Raw genomic sequence first — 18,631 nt, forward strand, 5'->3', positions numbered from 1 at the left:
AACCTGACATTTATGACATGCATGTGCATAAAGAATAATTTGTCACTGTATTTCAATCACGCAGAAGGAATAAACTTCCTCCAGAGGCGGTGGAAGTCACTTCGCGATAAATTTCACCGAATCCTAACCTAAAAAGTGCTGTCCCTCTGTACTGCTCTCTTGAGCAGTTTGTTTCAGCACTATTCCGCTTCTTGACCACACTGCTGCAAGATATCTGGACCCCATGGCTGCAGAAGTCTATTATAAATGCCCAGCACGTACAGAAGTGGTGCAACTCTTCCACCAGTATACTGAAACACTACGCTTTACCATTTGTCAAGCAGCAAGACGAACATTCAAAGAATGTTTCCGTGATGAAAACTAACTGCCACAGCTAGCGGCAATGCCAGTCGAGTTCTAGTGAAACTAGGATCACATTGCTCAGCTGCACTTGTTTTTTTGAACTTCCAACGATGATGCCCTACCGTCATCTTGCTTTATGAAGAGCTGTAGGTTGTAGCGTTTATGAAGAAAAACTATGTAGTGAAAGGCACAGCAGGAAGTATTACCACTGCAATGACCATTCATGAAAGAGGCACCAAGTACTCCAGACATATCTGTGACACCGTTGCAAATGAAGGTCAAGACAAGGTTTTACAAGCTAAACATTTCGACAGATTTGCCTGTCTGGTTGGGTTGTCTTGGGTGCCTCCATCTCTGTCGCTATGGCGAATATAACTATGCAGCACATCGAAGAACGAGCTCTCAACTCTTTCCGCCCACCGCCAAAAATTTTTCTGAGATATGTCGATGACTGTTTCTCAATTATTAAGAAATCTGAAGTCCAAAATTTCCTCTCTCATCTAAATTCCATACAACCGGAGATTCAGTTCACCCTAGAAATGGAGAAGCGAGGCGCCCTGCCGTTTTTGGACATTCTGGTGGCCCGAAAAAACAACCGTCTGCGATTCTCCGTATACCGAAAACCCACCCACACAGGGCGATATCTGCATTTCACTTCGAACCACCCGACAAGCCATAAAGCGTCAGTTGTGAAGACCTTATTACAAAGAGTGGAAACACATTGCACCACAGAGCCCGACAAAGCAAACGAAAAACGCTTAATATTCAAGGAACTAACCATGAACGGCTACCCAAAAAAATTTATCCGGAAAATCATTCGCCGCCAAAAATGCAACGACAGGCCCCGGGAAGAAAATAACCAGCAGCAAACAACTACATCTCAAAAGTATGTCACTGTCCCCTATGTCCGAGGCGCCAGCGAAACCATCGCCCGTATTCTAAGAAAAGAGGGAATTCGAATGGCGCACAAGCCTTCAAACACTTTGGGGAGCTTGCTACCCTTCCCCAAAGATCCACCACCAAGAGAAAGAGCCCAAGGCATTGTCTACAAAATTCCCTGCGCCGACTGTGATGCTAGCTACATTGGCGAAACAAAAAACCTAAAAGAAAGAATTCGGCAACACAAGAACGATGTACGAAATTTTTCAAGAGAACGCAACCCCGTAGCTGAACATTCAGAAGATTCCGACCACAGAATAAATTTCGAAGAAACATTCATCCTAGAGATCGAGACCAATTACCGCAAAAGACGCCTCCTCGAGTCATGGCACATACAGTCGACCGCAAATAACATCAACCGGACAATAGGCAACCTCCCTGCTGTATACTTGCAAGGTCTTCGCTCTCTCCTGGCCACTTCACAGAAGAAAAGAAAAAAGTCGCCAGCGAGCACACCTGCACCTGCGGCACCCTCACTCATCTAAACCCCCTCCTTCCTTCTCATTTCTTTCACACACATCTCACCCCCTCCCCATTCTTCCCCCCCCCCACCTTCTTCTCCCCCTCGACCATTCCTTTACTTATAGCTGCACGCAGCCCCGCGTCATGCACCCCTGAAGAAGGAGCCGAGCCGGCTACGAAACGTCGGGTTTTTATAAAATAGAAGTGTTGGTTAGAGAAATTTCAAGTTTTATTAAGGTTTTACAAGGTTTTGGCTAGAAAAAAATATGCTAAACCATGCAAAACCGAGCTATCGATCACCTATCTCGGCTAAGCAATGGTTAAACTGCTGTTCTTTTTACTTAACTAAATGTTGTATTAAAGGGGTTGAGACGCTTCATTTTTCGTTTGCGCGTTCTTTGTTTCAAACGTCGCGTATTGTTTCAGGGAGCATGATGCACAACGTAGGAATCATCTATGTCCGATGAATAATTTATTATTGCATGTTTATACTGAGTGATTTCGGTTTTGGTTTCTGAGCGCCGGGTTAGGCCATGACATCACAGCTAGGGAAGCGGCACACCGGCTTGGTCACGTGGGGACCAATAGTAGTGATGCAATCTGTTATTCATTGTCTGCTCTCGCACCGGAGCACCCAGCCAAGCAACAACTATGTCAGACTTGGATTCCGATTAAAGTGTGTCGCCTTCAGAATACGAGGACATCGACGCCTTTTTAAGCAAGGACGGCGGTGAAAACGCAACTGAGAATCCGGAGAATCATTTTCGCTTCGATCCGCTTGCCAGCGATGACGACGGCAAAGCGATGGATGCTCAACAAGTTCGAGCGCAACAAGTTTAGCGCAGAGGCAACACGAGGAGACGACACTAAGTTGCAAATGGTCCATTCAGTGTGCATTAATCGGCAAACTTGTACAGCTACGCGCTGGATTAGCCTATCGATTACTCTCCTAGCATTCGCTCCATCGTGCCAACACCTGCCTTATGCTACGGTTATGAATTTTGGACACAAATCTGCGAGCCACCTCTATCAGCGCAAGTTTTCTGTTTTCGACAATCCCCACAAATGATGCGATCGATGCTTGTTACTTCGTCCATAGCCGTCATATCACAGGAATTGTCAAGGATCGCTACCAACTTCAGCAATGCACTGCACAAAATGTCACATACATGCCAGCATTAGCTACCGATAACAAGTTGCCGACATTGCACTACGATATCCCTATTGCAAAAACCAGTGTCGCTGGGTCCCAGCGCCCCAGTGCCATAGCTGATTATGGACCCAGTATGACGCTGGAGACTGGGCGTACTGGCACGCACCGCACTGGTGACACTGGTCGCCCGGAGAAGATAAAACGTCTTCGATAAAAAGTAAAAGCTAAAAAGTAACGACGCTCCTCAACTACATTAAAAAATGCTCAAAAAATTTTTAAAAATTGAAACTAGAAAAAGTGCAGCACAAGCACACTTTGAACTCTGTACCTCTACTCACTAGCCTTCTGCGCTAACCACTCGGCCATGTCGAGAAGTGGGAGCAATTGAAACATTTTTGCATCTTTGCGCTTTTCAGAACGAGTCTTCGTTGTCTTCTTTCCTTCAATAAATATTCAGTTGTTAGTCCAGCCTTGTCCTGTTCTTTTCAATTCCCCGTGTCTCGTCCTTTGGCTGGTTTAAAATGAACCGTTACCAGCTCGCCCAGTCGTCAATCTTGTTGAATCGCATTCATAAGGTTGGGACATCATGTTTCGAAGCATACAGGCCATTGCTGCCGCTCTAACAATTACAACGTCTTGACCATTGGAGCTTGCTGCCTGCACTCACGCCTTGCAACTAATGTTCTGGATGCCTATGTGCACTATTTTATGCACTGGAATCATTTTAACATGTCTAATTTGGCATCGCTGGTAAATTTACCAGCGCCGGCTCTTTGGTGGTGCTCTGCTACAGTGGGCGTAATCGCTGAACACGGAGCTGTAGCAGCTGTAGCACAAGCCTTCAAGGAAGAAAGTGCAACCAAGCTTCAATACCAGCAAGCGCAGCAGCGACACTATTTTGATGGTAACTAAATCTTATTTGTATGTAAACATTTCGGGAAGCGATGCGATGACTGAGGGCTCAGCTAATTTATACGCAGAGCAAGGAGCTCAAAATCTTGAGAAACATGCAAAATATAATGCAGTACAAGCGCTGTATGTTGTTTTTTTCTCTCATGGGCCCATTGCTCGGTAAACTACTCTCTTCTTTGTTGTATTTTTTCTTTCTGTTGTTTATACTGGGCCGGGGTGCAGGCTACGCTCGTTAATGCGTAGGCCCTGTTTGGAGCCTGCGATTGAGTCCGCATTGAACATTTTGACAGTAATCATTGTGTTACAGTGCCCTCAAGATCAGCTAGCTGTGAAGTTTGATATTGTTACGATACGGCAAGCCGATGAAAACAGGACAACAGAGGACAGAGAGATCGTCGATGACAGTGAGTTGATGTTTAATGAAAATGTTGCCGGGCCTAGCGCGAGCGCTCCTGTCCGCTCACTGCCCGCTTTTTATTCCTTGATGTCGTCCGTTACAATATTCATGGTGGCCCACATTATTCAATTCCAGTTTTAGTTGTACGAAATAGTTATGCCATGCGAGTTATGCCATCAGAGGCGCGGCGATCGTGGCCTCTCTCTAAACGAACTATTGAAACATAGAAACTCTAGAAAAAGATAGTCTTTTTTTTTCTTACAGGTTGCCAACGACTTCGCAGCAAAAAGTGCTTACTTGAACCACATTTTTCATACGCGCCCCGATGGTTGAATGCGAGTACGCTGTTTCCATGTTGGCCCCTAAGGGATGCTGTCGATGCCGCGGGCCGCACCGACCAGTGCGGCCGGCAGCTCACCGTACGTCACTTTTTTGAGCTATGACGTCGATCCGTCCGTGTTTCGATTCCCGAGCTCATACGTCACAAACTGTTGTGCTAGCGATGGGTCTCGATCAAGAGAAAGAGCATTTGAGATTCTTTGGAGCCGAATTAAAATTATTTAAAAACGTTTGTAGCGTCTGATACTTCGCTGAGAGTGTCCTTGCATACAGGAGTAACCAACAGTAGGCTTTTCATACCTTCAGAATATGGTGTCCCAGCCTCTTTAATGTAAATCATTGGAACATTTCTAAGCTGTTCATGCATTGCATTGTAACATTCATAGTGTTATACAAGTCATCATGTCCATTCATAGTGTTATACAAGTCATGACACCACATTCTTCAGCTGAAGCACTGCGTCCCAACTCTGCATCAGCCGAGAAATTGACCTCTCATTTCTGTCAGAGTGGCAATTGCTGTGGAAGTCAGTCCACAGCAACTGGACTGCATGTAACACTATCCGACTATCCAGTATCTTGTCGCCGTTGAAGTATTTGACTTAACATATAGGTTTCAAGTGTGTAATGACAAGCAGGGTGAGCCAGACCCTGTCGAACATCTTTTTGGCATCGAAGTTGATTGAACAAACGACTGTGTTCAGTCACTTTTTTTTTTTCTAGCACTCTTGCATTATCCATAAGGCACTTAGCGCCGCATTGCCTGTTTACCTGGGGAAAGGACCAAATACGCTGTGCAAACTCTCTAGACATAAGCCCTGCAAATGAAACGAAGGAAGACTCTTGAGGTTACCATTTTAGCTTTTTGGAATTCACACAGTGGTATAAAAAAGGCAGTTTCTTGCGCAGGCTGCGAGCATGACAAGCCCTGGCACATATATATGGCGCACAACACATGTATCGGCAATAAACAATAAATTTGTTCCACCTCTTATTTCAGAGTTCGATCATTCCAACCGCGCTACGCGGTGGAAAAGGAATAAAGAAATAGTACCAGTGTTGCCTATGAGTGGGAAGCAAAAGGGAGGAGAAAGATGACGTGCATTTGTTGATTCACCAACTATATGGGTTCACGCATTGGTTGCGTTGGCACAAACTATAATGTGATTTGAGGACAGGGCGAAACCTTCCGGCCATTACAAGATTGAAAATGTTATCTTTTGAAGCTGCTGCAGGAGTTCTAATACTCGTAGATATGTGCATGCCTATTGTTAGCAGCACAGCCGGCCACAAGTTCTTTGAAAGAGAGGGAGAGAGTCAGGATTGGCGCGTACAGCACATGCTGTGCGCCAAAGAGAGATAGGCATCTCAATGCAAGCGAGGCTCGCTCGCTCGCTCCCTCTCTCTCTCGTCCCTTTGTAGCTCTCAGTCTGCCTCTGTGCCTTGGTTCTCTCAGAAGACAACACTTAACGCGGGGACCGGGATAGAAGCAGAAAGATGGGACGTTTGGTCCGTGATGCCCAAGTTGGAGAACCGGAAGCCAACAATCGAGAAAAAAAAAACGGACAGTGGATGGGGAGGCTTCCTATTTTTTTTTAGAAAGCACCCGCAGCGGCACAGTGCCTCCTTCGTAAGCGTTCACTTCAGAGCTTGTTGAAGAAGCTACAAGACCTATGACTGCTTCTTATGCCTTTATTTAATTTCTTCGCTAATTTTCTTTTACGCTGTGCTATGCACAATTTCGTTCTCTTAAGCCTATATATGTTACATGTGCTCCAGTTTGTGCTTCCTACATATTTCTGAATAGCAGAGCTGTGAAATGTCACCGGAGTATGGAGTACAGCAACGGCGGGAAACCATTAGCATTTCGGACTCAGTGATCGTCATCTTAAACCGTGAGTATATATCCTTGCAGCATGCCATTGTCCCATTAGTGGTTCTATATATTCTCCTACCAATCCCAAATGTTCTCGTTTCGTATCCTGCTCAAAACAACTGTGCGAAGCATGAAAGAATAAGCGAATTTTCATCAGGGTTATATGCAGGTAGTGCGTGGACTTGTTTGCTGGCTGCGATCCTTTGCAACGAAAATTGAGCAGCCGGGCATAACAGGTATGTGTGCCACCAACGCGCGACCGAACGCTGCAGGCAGCCATTTGCACAAATTGTCTCGACCAGATGAAAACATTCCCTAACTAGGTACTTGGGGACAAAAAAGTTGTCAAAAACGAGAGCATGAGTGCTCTCTGGTATGTACTATCGGCCAGAAAATAAAATGGACTACCACTCAGGGTAGCGGAGCGGCTGCGGGGCCGCACAGGGGCGCTGTTAGAGTTTTAGTTGACGGGAGCGGAGACCCCGCTCCGCTAAGGCAGCTAGCGGGAGCTCAACTGCGCATGCGCAGCCCGCTTAGCCATTAGGGGGCTAGCGGAGCGCACCACCCGCTCCGCTCGCGGACGATCTTAGCGTAACGGGCATAGCGAGACGGTCCCCGCAAGCGGAGAAAGATGGCTGCCACCAGCGTAGCAGGCATGATTAGCGGTTCGGCGACTTCTACAGCCAGTGGTTCGAGCTCGTCGCAGCAGAGGATGCGGAAACACTTCCGCATTCATGAAGATTTGCTGCTTCTTCAGGAGGTAGTGGCACAGAATCCATTTGAACGACCTGAAAACTGGATGGCGGTGCTACGCTATGTGTCGTTCGCGGTCGGCCAGCCGTTGACGCTTCAATACATCAAAGAGCGCACGGATCTCTTGGTGGGCTACTTCCGTCGGGAAGACCGAGAAAACCTTCGAAAGTAAGTGGCATGTTATGTATGTATGCTGAGCACAGACTGTAATCCCACGCTAACATTGTCACAGTCTCTGCCGGATGTTTTTCGTTTCTCACGGGAGCATTGTTTTCACCTCAGATCCGGCACGGAGGAGCAATATACAGAGGGAGAAGCTTCTCCAGGAGATCTCCGACATGGCCTGGGATGTGGGCCATGTGGTGAAGAATTGGCCGCGGGTGGCCAATTCAGCTTCAAAAAAGAGGCAGAGCACCTCTTCCGCTGGAGAAATGCGTCAAGCGCAACAAAAACTATCCTATGCACAGGTATCTCCCTGACTACACCCACAACATGCTCAGCAGTGGCCGGTGTTCAGTCAGCGTCTGGGGCGCCATCAGTAGGGACGGCCTCGGCCCACTCGTGCGGATCGAGGGCTCTTTCACAGCGCCAAGGTACTGCGAGATCCTTACCGGTCACATGATTCCCTACGTCCTGTATGGACCGTTCCCGGATGGCTGCTAGCTCACGCTGAAGAATTCCAATGAGATTCTTAATCTGCTTTTGCAAATAAATTTCATCACTGGCAATAATTTTTGTGATTCGTCTTCCTAAGAATCTCTTCGGGACTGAACCATTGTAAAGAAATTATCATCAAAGACTATGTATCGTAGACCCCAATTAAAAAAAAATTGCAATGTTTTGCTTAACAGAATATCAAGCTTATTGCGAAGACAGTGCCAATACAAAAGCTTCGAAAGAGAAGCAGCGCCCGCAGGGAAGTTCGCCGTCTCTGTTATCTCACTGGCGTGAAAAAGCGCCAGTCACGGTGGCTGCTGGTGCGGCGTCTTGGACCACGTTGCCTAAAATCCGGCTATGGTGGATGCAGGGGATTAGCAGTTACATCTAACATGAGGGCAATATAAAAGGACAGCCAAAAACAAAACTCCAACTCGTTTCTTCACACAGCTGCAGTTTTACGGACTGCGGCTGTCCAACTGATCTGCCACAGCCCGATGTGCTCGATGAATAGGCGATGTGCGCTCCCCTTCGTCGGGACCGTCAACAGCAGAGCAGCTGACCGCAACACTAGATATTTATCAAGCGCGACAAGCCCCCGCGCGAGGGTGAGGGCGAAGTTTGTTGCCACTCGGGGCACTCTGGCCATAGAGAAAGAGATTGGTAAAGAGCGGTCACTTGGCGAAAACTGGCCCCAGGAAATGACGCGCGACTTTTTGCGCTGCCACCGATTGATGGATGGCGGCACCAACGAGCGCATGTGCGGATGCGCGCGCGACGGCACTCGCTGCAAGGCTCGCTGCAGTGGTAGCCCGCCGGGCCTCCATAATGCCCCTGATGGCCGCCCCCCTCTTGGACCGCCTCCTGGGCTGCCCTCGCTCCCGCATAGGCCACCTGGCGGGTGAGTTCGAGCAGCTCGTGGGTGGCACCAGCGAGGACCATCCCCTTCCACCACGACCGGACCTGGGCCGGCCGAACTCCATCCGGCTGTTCCTGCCTGGGGCTGGGACCAGGAGGACTGCGGCTGCTGCATGCCTGCAGCAGGAGGTTGCCTGCCTCCTGGAGGAGGACCTCGCTGGGGCAACACAGCTCTTCACCAACGGCTCGGTGCTTCCTGGGCCCTGATCGTCGACTGCGGCTGCCTGCACTGTCCCGGCCCTCGGCATCTCCAGGCGGGCCAGGCTGCCATTTGTGGCCTCCACCACCGCCGAGCTGGCTGCCCTCCACCTGGCGGCGGACACCCTAGCGGAGAGTCCGGACATCCAGAAGGCGGCCATTCTCACAGACTCCCGCTCCGCCCTCCAACTCCTGCAGAAACCGGATGGTGCCCCTCCTATGGTGCGTAGCCTGGCTGCACGACTCACCACCATTGGACTCTGGGGCACCACCCTGATCCTCTGCTGGGTGCCGGGCCACTCTGGAGTGGCTGGCAACGAGGCAGCCGATTCCCTGGCCAGGACTGCCCACGATCCTGGCACCCCCCCCCCTCCCCAGCACCACGGTGGGACCTCTGGACAAGGCGAGAGACATCATCCGACACCACCTCCTCCTGGAACACCCGGACTCCAGAGTTGCGGGCGGATCTCCCCCCCGTCCGCTTCCCACCACGGGCCTTTCCTTTGCCGACCGGTCCTTCCTTCTCCGAGTCGACTCCGCTCGGACATCTTCCTGTCTCCACCGGTTCAGCCTCACCCCCTCTCCGGCATGTCTGCAGTGTGTGGACACCAGGAAGAGACACTCGAACATCTTCTGTGTGAGTGCCCAGCCTTCGCGCTGCAGCGTGCCGTCCTCTCTTCGGGCTATCACTCCCTTTCCCTCCCCTCTTCCACCTCAGAAGAGGTTCTGTTTCCTCGTGGGCCGATATCTGACAAGCCCTTCCGCCTGCTCCTCGCCTTCTTGGCGGTAACCGGCCTCGCCGACCTTCTCTAGACGCCCTGGGGGGCATGACTGCTTTTGCATAGCGCCTGCGTTTCTTTCTTCCTTATCTTTCTTCCCCTCCCCCTTCTCCAACTATCTGCACTCGGCAGTGGCGGTGTCGACACCGTCGGCAGTGAACCGGCCAGTGCACTCCCCCTTCATCTTCCTATCAACCACCCACACCACCACCACCGCCCGCCGGAGCAGACGACAAGAAGCTGTCGAAGAGAGTGAGTTGTCTGCTCGTGCCTCGCCGCGCCTGTGCGGCACAGACCGCTGCTACGCCAAACGACTGTGGTTTGGAACGACGTCAAGGTGAGCAACGTTGTTTGCTGAACTACGCTGCATTTGAAGCAGTTTACCATGACCACTCCGACCGGTGCCAATTAAGTTTCGCAGCTCGTGAACAGGCGCGCCGGCTGTTCAGGCATAGAGAAGTTCAGGCGCAGTTCGTGACGCTCCGGCAGTTTCCAACCGCGGCGAGGTTTAAAATGTTGTGTTCCTGCGAAACTGAGCTGCATTTCGAACAGTTTATCTCAGCACATTGGACAAAGTGGCATGCGAAGCACCAAGGCACGCCGTTGCGCCAACATGGCGTAGCCGGCCGGTGCGACCAGGCCTGACGCAGTTTGCCGAACGACTAGTTTTCCTGAGTGTCGCGTTTAACAGGACGACGGTAAGGTGAGAAATGTTGCATTCTTGACTTTCTTGTCAAACTGCGCAGAATTTTAGGCAGTTTAGCTCAGTATGGCGGTGACTGCGCTTCACAAAGTCGCGCGTGAAGGGCAAGATAATAGGCATGACAAGGCGTGCTGGCCGCCGCCGTGACGCGACATGGCATGAGGCGGTTTTTCAAATGGCTAGTTTTGCGTGGTGTCGCGTTTAACAGGACAATCGCAAGGTGAGAAATGTTTCATTCTTGTCAAACTGCGAGGCATTTCGGGCAGTGTAGCTCAGCAAGGCGGTCTGCGCTTCACAAAGTCGCGTATGAAGGGCAAGCCAACATGGCGTGCTTGCCGACCGCGGTTTTGCGAACGGCTAGTTTTGCGTAATGTTGCGTTGCATTTAACGGGACAACGATAAAGTGAGATGTTTTATTATGCTGCAAGCTTCATTGCTTCAGCTGTTCAGTGCTTTTGAGGAGTATTGTTAGTTTAGTGGCTGTTATTTCACTCACTGTAGAAATGTATTTTCAGATAGGTTCGGTTAGCCTGCGTTTCCTGACCTCTACGTTGCAAGAGTAGCTTTTGTATCAATTTTACGAATGAGCTTTTCTGTTCTAGACCATAACTGCTGCTCACCAAGTCTTCAGTATGCACCCACATGCACAGATGTGTGCGCGGTGCAGTGGCCTTAAAGTTCATTGCAACCTTCTGCATCATGTTCATTCCTTTTCCAACAGCACTGCATGGACCCACGAACTGCAGCCGAAGCACGGCAGATGCGACGAGTGAACGGTGTGGCCTTCCCCCAAGCGTCAGTACTCCTCTCTGTCCTGAACAATACAAGTTACCCTTGCTAAGGTAGCCGCTACTGGGACTGTGTAGTTTATGTATAATGCCTGTTTTGCTACATATTTGCTATAATTCGGAAATCAACGTTATGCTATTTTTTTTTGTCTCTAAGTGCTGTTTCTCGCCTTGTGTATTTTTACTTTTCTGTGCTGTGCACATCGTCTGTGTGCCAAGTTTTGCCAATGCATCCGTCTACATCTGTTGCATCTCTATGTGTTTTATATGCAGCAAAATAAATGTTCATTTCACAAAGCACTTGGCGTCTTTTCTGCAATACTGTTTTGCAAAGGCTGTGGCGCTGCTGCATTGATGGCCAGTTTAGAGAACTGGGAATCTATTTTTCATGTTGTTATGCAAGCTGAAAATAAATAGAAACCCTAGCAGACCATGTAAAACCAAAATAATGCTCCAAAAGGGCAGGGAAGGGCGCAGCGCATGCTAGCATTCAAATCGCGCGCCTTTCAGCAAGACCGGAAGTAGCTGCCGCCGACCGCTTGGTGCGCTACAGTCAAATGGGCTGCTGGGCCCTATGGGAGTGTCCGCTCTTTACCAATCTCTTTCTCTATGCTCTGGCTGCCAGCGAGCGGCGCGAGATAACAGCGCCCCTGTGCGGCCCCGTAGCCGCTTCGCTACCCTGAGCTATAGTGCCTAGACCTGAGCGGTGGTCCATATTATTTTTCGGCCGATAGTACCTTCTCATATGTTCACCATGTAAATAAACCTTCGTTAAGTTCTCTCTAACTCTCGGCCAGTCTCTGCTTGGGTGACCACCGCCCAATGTTCAAGTGCCTGCAGCTCGACGTCTGACTCAGCTTTTCGCTACCCACTGGTCCGCTACAGGAGCAGACTCGACGCAACAATAGCCTTCTGCACAGCAGCTTGCCAACTTGACTCCCTCGCTTCCTTACGAAAACAGCACAAGGCAAAAAAGAAAGAATCACAAGAACGGAAAGGCAGGAAGGTTAACTAAGCAAAAAAGTGCAAAGCATCAAGATCCTGTAACCCTCAACTTGAGTCTGGCTTTTTGCATGGCAGGAGTTAAAACGCAAAAGAACAGAGCCGAGCGTAGGCGCAAAGCAAGCAATCTGTTAATAGAAGCAGCAAAAACCATCTCAGTCAATCCAAGCAATGAGGGACTGGGCCCAAGTTAAACTAGGCCTCAGCCTCGCCAGGTCGACGGTAGCATCAATAGTACAGGACTCCGATAAATGGCTCAACGTCGGCATCACAGCGTCAGCCACAGTCTGACAGCGCTCAGCGCAGTTCGAAGAAATGGAGACAGCTTTGTTAATGTGGTTTGGAAATGTGTGCGCGTATGGTGCGGTCGTGAGCGACGAAATGTTAGTTGTGATGACTTACGGAATGTTTTGTTCAGTAAAACAGGGTGATGTTTACTGAGAAAAATTATTCTGCGCTCTGTCTAGGCGTGACTATTCAAGAGGATGGCTGATAAGTTTTAAGAACAGACATGGCATCTCCTGTTTCCTAGCCTCAAGAGAATCTTAAGCAGCTACTTGGCGGCTACTTTACTCAGTGACAAGGCCACTTTGGAAGTGGCGGTGAGTAGAGAATCGGACGCTGATTCATCGGCCAGTGAGGATTTCGTGCTGGAAAGTTCGACCAACACAAAGCCCACCCTCACGCGTGTCATGGTGTGCGAGTTGCTTCAGACTGCATTACAATTTTTCGAAGATAACAATGACAAGGATAATGCACTCAAAATTGCCGGTGTTCTGTCAAATTTTCAGTCCAGTGAACACCGTTATGTACAAAAGCAGTCAAAAGAATAATTTTATTCTTTTCATTATGTAACAATGTGAATTCACTCCTGCTTGGGCCAAGCAATGGCCTGCAGTATTTTCAAATAAATAAATAAATAAATAAATTACAAATTTTTTTTCTGAATAAAATCATTTTAGTTTTTATTCACGACTCGTTATTATGGATGGCTCGCTTTATGGACAGTTTTGGTCGGAAACCAAAGTGTCCATATTAACGAGGCATGACTTTAATCCCCACAGACAGATGTGTGGATGACCTCACTGTGTCCTATGTGAACATGCAATTAATTGTCGAACATATTATGTTAAAAATCTACTTTGTTACTTTTAATCAGAGTAATACACACGCTCCATATCATAACTTTAATTTGCCTATAATTATGTTAAAAATCTACTTTGTTACTTTTAATCAGAGTAATACACACGCTCCATATCATAACTTTAATTTGCCTATAATTAGTAACTGCTCTTTTTTAAATTGTATTCTACTATTGTATACATGTGTCATCTCGTACGTCTATTTAACTTGTGAACAATTTGCAACAGAATTCTTTTTGTGATGTCATTTCAGCTACAAATAGCGGATGACAGTTGTGACAATGTAGGTTGGTGGCTTTAATAACATAAGACGCAAAAAATCTTTAACATATGCTATAATATTTTTATTCACCGCATTGCCTGAAGAGACGAAATGAAAATAAATATGGATGTCTTCGGACAGGAACAGTAATCATGGTGTCATGACCATTTTTTTTATCAATTAAATTTTTATATGTGGTGGGCTAATGTCTCGACCCAAAGAAATGACCCTTAGGTTTGTAAGGTGCGGCGTAGTTTTCTCGAAAAAAAAAAAGACATATCACTAAAGGTGGTGAACACAGTTTTTGCCTTTTCAAAAAGTTGCAAGTTTGGGGACCTGCTGCTTGTGCACTAAAATTTTTCATCCATTGTTTCTTACTCACCACGACTAAGAAACATTATACTTTTATAAGAACTATTAAAGCTTGTTTTGTTTATACAGTTGATTTACTCAAAAATTGCGAACTTTGCTTCGGGAGCAGCGCGCTATAAATATGTTCATTTTCAACCTTACATACTGGAATGATGCATTGTGTTGTTTGCACTAAACAATTTTCCATTTATTACGCAGGTTATATTTGTAATTTAAAGCAGAATTTTGGGCTCTAGACCACTAGGTGTGTTCCCCACAACGCCACCACAATGCAACCAAAACTCGTGCAGCAAAGCGATTTGCTTATGATAGTTACTTAAGGTGAACATTAAAAAAAAATTTAAAAAATATAGTATTGTTAAATATTGCCAAAATTGAGAAATGGAATAATATAATTAAGAAAATGGTTCAGCCTTCACTTGTGTTCTGCCATGAAATTGCCAGAAATAATGAATTAATACCCTTTTAAGCCATATTCAACCCTTGCCAACAAGCAGAAAAAGGCTTTATAAGCACTGAAAAGGCTTTAGATATTGCATAAGATAAAACGTAACTAAATTCAGCAAATACTAAATTGAAGTTTTGATGCCTACTCCATAAGGGAAAGCCATATAAGCACATCTATAGAATAAAAACATGTACTTTTATATCTTTCTATTATTATTTTGCAGAATTCAATAAATTTATTGACTGATATTAACAAAGTACTTAGCATTGTTTCCAGATTTCGATAAAAATCAAAGTTGCGGTAGTTTCTTAAATTCGAATCAGTTTTCCATCTTTTGCCATGTTTTGAATTTTGGCCGATTTCAAAATAATATGCAGAAAAAACAGACAAATCTAGAGCTTCAAATTTTCTCAGGAATAAAGAAATGAACCTAGATAATGTAGAGAAATAGTTTAGTGCCAACATATTATTGAATCTTGCCAAAATGCAGGCTGAATTTGGCCATTATAAAGACAAGCACTCAGTTTTATATTTATTGGTATATTTTTAAGCAATATAATGGAACACTTTTTAGTCCGTGGTATTTTTGAGGTACTGAGGATTCTTAAGAGACATTGAAATAAAAACCAAAGACGATTTTTTTTAAATTGCAATCAAATTTGCCCTTTACTACTGTTTTCAAATTTTTGGCGATATTGATGCACTGTGGAGAACCCACCTAGTGGTCTGGAGCTCCAAATATTGCCTGAAATTAAAAACATGCATAAGGAAGCGAAGAAAGATTTAGTGCAACCAACGTAATGCATCATGCCAGTATGTAAGGTTAAAAATGGATAGTTTTTAACCTTACACACAAGCAAAAGACAAGGTGACTAGTCAAATCGAGCTGCGCTCCTGCTATCGTCGGCCACCTCAAACATACCCAGATGTTAGGCAACAGCGCGCAACACTTTGCATCGCTGGCATCAGTCCAGGCCGCTTCCGGCCACGGTTTCTGTTATTCGTGTTAAGCCTGCGGACAACTGTACTTTGCTAAACTGCACATTCCTGCCTTCACTAGGTGCAAAAGGCAGCTCACTGCTTTGGACGTGGAAACAGCCAGACGGCTAGTTAATGTAAGTATCCATGTAAAACGAGTGATTGGCCTAGTGCGGAACAAATACACCATTTTGAAGGCTGTACAGCCAATTGAGTGTGTTGCATGGGAGACGAAGACACAAGTACTCCGCACTAGATAAAATTGTGTAGGTGTGCTGTGCCCTTACAAACATCTGCCCGTCCATGGTATACCTGCAAGCATCCACATGAATTTTCTAGACCCATAAAGTGAAGCTGCGGCCAATCAGTCACACACAGGGGATGTGCTGTTGCTTGCTTACTTTTGTGCATTTTATGTATTTATAGGCAGTGAAAAGAAGCAGTTCTCTATAAGTGCAGCGCCAAACACAAGGTTGCGCCAAACACAAGGTTGCACCAAACACAAGATTAGATGATTTGTTAAGTGAGGTACTTAAGAGTTACGGTTCTCATATTCGATTTAAAACATTTGCTGTCTTAAGAAATATACAAACTAGAGAAAAATCTACAAATGCTTGTTCCCCTAAAAGCAATGCAAGATGAAATGGAATGTGTTCATTATAAAATACAGTAAAATAGTTTTTTCTGAGATTCTCAACTGCATGCATGAGATTAAAATGTGATTTACTGTGAGCTCATCTCCGCACAATTCACACACTGGTTTGTCTTTATTTGTCAAGTAAAAATTATGAGTGATGTGTGTGTGCCCTATGCATATATATGTTGCCAATTAGGGGTTCAACTGCATCTTTAGAGTTTAATGCAGTGAGGACGCTTAAGGAGTCAGTGTAGATAATGCTATTTTTGATGTTTTGATTTCTTATTTTCTCTACCGCCGCACAAACAGCATAACACTCTGCAGTGAACACTGTTGTATAAGGAAGTAGTCTTGCTATTGCTTCTGTTTCATTTTGTACTACTGCACTTCCAACATATATTCTCTCGTTTTTGAACCATCTGTGTAAAAGGCAATGTAATTCGTATATTTTTCTTTCAGTGCTAAGAATTCTTTCAATATGTGAGGAGTGCGCATTATCTGAAATTGTGCAACGAACGTTATGTGCTCCTTGTCCATTCTCTGATGTTCTTTATCGCATTCTTTGTAGCGCAAGATGCGCCAAGATTTATTTCGATCTTTTAAGACCGCATCCGCACGCGACTGCAATCCACAATGTCCCAGATCTTTCCAGTTGCCTTTGGCGGCTTCTGCACGACGTTTCCATGCTGGCTTTAAATTCAGCGCTGCCGGGACAAGCGGTGATTATGTAGTTAGACAACCAGCGATAACGTTTGTCACTATCGCCGCCGAAGAGTTGTGCAGTTCTTTTGCGGGCGCAAGTCGGCATAATAAAAAGGCTACTCAACTATGCTCGTTTGCGCGCACTCTGATAAGATCTCAACCCTGAACAGCATCATGGTGCGTCGATGTGAGAATCACTACTTACCAATGGTGGCGTCAACGCTGATAAGTCAGCACGTGCAAGAGGGCACGAGAAAAATAACTTCCGACTACTCCGACGTCCGTTCCGTACTGCTATTTGATTGTTCGAGCTAAATGAGTCAATAGAAAACATGTCAGTGAAAACAAATGACTGTGTACGCACTTACTGTATGGCCGGTTAACGTAAAAACGATGCCAGGAAGGACGGGCCTTGGTAGTTGTGCTTGGACACAAGTGACATAAGCAAAAAAGAAAGATGGTGCTCGTCTGGATTGGATTGATCTGGACTTTTACGAACAGCAATAAAATAAAAATCGGAACTGACCTTCGTTATTTTTTTTTTAAAGCTCTTGCAAAGGAAATAAGAAATTTATTACGAACAGCAATAAAATAAAAACCGGAACTGACCTTCGTTATTTTTTTTAAAGCTCTTGCAAAGGAAATAAGAAATTTTTTACCATTACAAAACAAATATGGATAACTTCCATTGACTGATCATGAACGCAGCAAGAGATGCACCAGATCCAGAAAGGCGGTTGTACCATTGACGTTGGTTGTACCAGGCCGCGGAAAGTCAGGGGCACTTCCGTCCCGTCTAATTCTCCCAAGCGGGGGCGAAAGGAGGAAAGAAAAAGCTGAGAGGAGGACTTCTCCCTCGCGCCTAAATTTTCCCCTCGCACTGACGGCGCCGCCGACTGCGCTGCGTGGCTTGCTTCGTCGCGTGAACCGCTGCAACCGTTACGACTCCGCTCGTTTTGAATTAGAACTGTCGTCTGCGTCGGTCGTCTGCGTAGCCTAGCGCTGTGAATTCTCTGCGTGTTGGCTTATCGGCCAAAGTCGCGATTTTTCGTCGCGGTTCTTTTACTCTGTGCATCTCATTCCTGCTGGCTCTTCGCCCCTTCGTGAGACGAGAGACTTGTCTGCGTGCACCTCCAGTTCCGTGGACCCATCTCGTCTGCTGATTGTGCTGGCCATTACAGTCGGCGATATCCGCTGTGTTTCGTGTTGAACTTGTTACCTTCATGTACTGTGGAGAGACGTGCGTTTCGAAGAAGACTGTTCTTCCAGGAAGGGTAGTGTAAATTTTTAATCATGCATTTTGGTTATGTATAGCGCAGTGACATGTGATTACTTGCATCAAATACCAACCACTAGGTAACTAGAATGCAGGTATTTGCTCATGTTTCTACATTGCTTTGATGGTATGGAATGCGTAGAATGAATATGTGCATCATTTATTTAATTTCATATCAACTGTACACATGCTGACAGAAGCAGTGCCGGCAAACTGTGTTCTTTTGTAGTGATAAAGCAAGCATGCAAGATTACAATGTTAGCGCAGAACACATAACGCTACTGTAAACTGTTAGCTATGTAAAGTGCGCGTGTGTGAGGGATACCTTGTCGCATCTTTTCATTTTCTGTTTCACGTGCAGCTAATAAAAAAGAGAAACGATATCTGCTGTTCTCTGTGCTATTTCTTGCTGCGGTCGGGTACGCTTGCTCGCGAGCGCCTGCGCCCTCGAGAGCGCTGTTTGTGGTTTTTCTTTCCATCACACTGTTCCCATAGAGAAAGAGATTGGTAAAGAGCGGTCACTCGGCGAAAACTGGCCCCAGGAAATGACGCGCGACTTTTTGCGCTGCCGCCGATTGATGGATGGCGGCACGGACG

General features: G+C 46.4%; 1 long non-coding RNA gene across 1 annotated transcript in view; it reads right to left on the reverse strand.

The window, feature by feature from the left end:
• The window catches only part of LOC146181350 (uncharacterized), a 126,477-nt gene extending 109,246 nt beyond the window's left edge, over window positions 1-17,231 (reverse strand). Inside the window, exon 1 of the long non-coding RNA XR_014700200.1 lies at window positions 17,127-17,231. This is a non-coding gene — a long non-coding RNA (uncharacterized LOC146181350). The remainder of the gene's footprint in view (window positions 1-17,126) is intronic.
• Window positions 17,232-18,631: the final 1,400 nt, after the last annotated feature.

Source organism: Amblyomma maculatum, chromosome 8 (genome assembly GCF_055883805.1).
Source record: "Amblyomma maculatum isolate TAMU_Amacu chromosome 8, ASM5588380v1, whole genome shotgun sequence".
NCBI lineage: Eukaryota > Metazoa > Arthropoda > Arachnida > Ixodida > Ixodidae > Amblyomma > Amblyomma maculatum.